The following is a 2500-nucleotide window of genomic DNA, read 5'->3' as shown; positions in this document are numbered from 1 at the left end:
CAGATGTGGTTTTAATGACAATCGATGATGGTTCTCATGGTCACCATTACCGAGATTAGCTTTATATTCCTGATTTAGTTAATGAATTGAATTTAAATTCCACCAGCTGCGATTGAGCTCCTGTCGCTAGGTGATCGGGAGCCTCTCGATTACTAGTCCGGTGATGTAAACATTATGCTTGTGTCCTTGTTAGCGTGTTTTAATGATGGGTACTCAGGGACACAACAAAACGTCAAAGGGGATACAAATAAATAAAGGGTCCCTCAGGAGGAGAGTCGGGATGGATGATTGAAAAGGCAAATTTGAAGCAGGATACGAGAGTCCGCCTTTACTCAAATGGGGGTTAAATTGTTTGCGTTGTGTTCCGCGAGGTAGGAAGTTAGGGATGAGCAAGCCTAGTGGAGGACAGGATAGCTCTGGGATGGTTGGAGGTCAGACCGAGCGAGGCAGAAGCTGTCTCTTTGGGCTGTTCTTCCACTGCTAAAAAGCAGGGGAGTCGCTGGGAACACGTTTCGAGGAGGATGGGGAAGCAGCAGCCGAGACCCACTTGGGGCAGTTGCTGACAATGGAAAGTTGGAGTCACAACAAGGAAGTGGAGCCTTTATCCCTCCTGTGGGATAATCGGCATAAGGAAAGGCATTGCAGGTCGGAAAAGGATAAGGATTTGGAATGAAACCACGGGGAACTAAAATCAGGAGCACTTTAATTGTGCAAAGAGTGAACTGGAGTCAATGGGAATCAGGGGGAAAACTCTCCGCTGGTTGGAGACATACTTAGTGCAAAGGAAGATGGTTATAGTTGTTGGAGGTCAGTCATCTCAGCTCCAGGACATCACTGCAGGAGTTCCTCAGGGTAGTGTCCTCAGCCCAACCATCTTCAGCTGCTTCATCAATGACCTTCCTTCCATCATAAGGTCAGAAGTGGGGATGTTCGCTGACGATTGCACAATGTTCAGCACCATTCACAACTCCTCAGATACTGAAGCAGCCCACGTCCAAATGCAGCAAGACCCGGACAATATCCAGGCTTGGGGTGACAAGTGGCAAGTATCATTCACACCACCCAAGTGCCAGATAATGGTCATCTCCAACAAGAGAGAATCCAACCATCGCCCCTTGATGTTCAATGGTATTACCATCACTGAATCCCCCACTATCAACATCCTGGGAGTTACCATTCACTGGAAACTGAACTGGACCAGCCATATAAATACTGTGGCTACAAGAGCAGGTCAGAGGCTGGGAATCCTGCGGAGAGTAACTCACCTTCTGACTCCCCAAAGCCTGTCCACCATCTACAAGGCACAAGTCAGGAGTGTGATGGAATACTCCCCACTTGCCTGGATGAGTGCAGCTCCCACAACACTCAAGAAGGTCGACACCATCCAGGACAAAGCAACCCCGCTTGATCGGCACCCCATCCACAAACATTCACTCCCTCCACCACCGACGCACAGTAGCAGCAGTGTGTGTACCATCTACAAGATGCACTGCAGCAACTCACTAACGCTCCTTCGACAGCACCTTCCAAACCCACGACCTCTACCATCTAGAAGGACAAGGGCAGCAGACACATGGGGAACACCCACCATCTGGAAGTTCCCCTCCAAGCCGCTCGCCACCCCGACTTGGAAATATATCGGCCGTTCCTTCACTGTCGCTGGGTCCAAATCCTGGAACTCCCTCCCTGACAGCACGGTGGGTGTACCTACACCACAGGGACTGCAGCGGCTCAAGAAGGCGGCTCACCCACCACCTTCTCAAGGGGGCAATTAGGGATGGGTAATAAATGCTGGTTTAGCGAGCGACACCCACATCATGTGCACAAATAAATAAAAATTTGTTGAAACTGGTGTTTCAGGTGGGGTTGTGGGATTGGATGGTGGGAGGCGGGTTTGTGAGAAAAGAGTTGGGTATTTTTAATTAATTACCCTTCTTTGGGTTCCACTGGTAAATGCACCTCTCCCTCTCCCACAAGAAGCTAGCAGCCTATCACCTTTAGGCTTGTCGTGCTGACAATCCCCACTCTGGGTGCTTGGGAGAAAAGGGTCTCGGGCCTGCGATGCCCATCCTAACCTACAGGTGTCGCTGTTCAACAACTGTACAAGCGCCTGCCCCTTTAATAGGATTAAAAGCGAATGCACTTGCATTTCTCTAGCGCCTTTCGCCAGCTCTGGACACCTCAAAGCGCTTTACAGCCAGCAAAGTTGCTTTCTCGAAGGGCGGTCCCTGTTGTGATGTGGGAAACGCGGCAGCCAACTTGCGCACAGCAAGATCCCACAAACAGCGATGTGAGAATGACCCAATTCAACTGCTTTTTTTAGTGATGTGGGTTCAGGGATTAAACACCGGGCCCCAGGACACCAGGTGGGGGGGGTGGGGGGGGCGGTGGGAGCTCCCCTGCATCCTCTCACACTGCACTGTTCTTCCAGTAGCAGCCATGGGGTCTTTTACACCCATCTGACCGGGGGCCTCAGTTTGACATCTTAATCCTGAAAGGC

The sequence above is a fragment of the Carcharodon carcharias genome (assembly GCF_017639515.1).
Source record: "Carcharodon carcharias isolate sCarCar2 chromosome 36 unlocalized genomic scaffold, sCarCar2.pri SUPER_36_unloc_26, whole genome shotgun sequence".
NCBI classification, from domain to species: Eukaryota; Metazoa; Chordata; class Chondrichthyes; order Lamniformes; family Lamnidae; genus Carcharodon; species Carcharodon carcharias.
The sequence above is the reverse complement of the archived record's forward strand: the minus strand, read 5'-3'. Positions refer to the sequence as shown.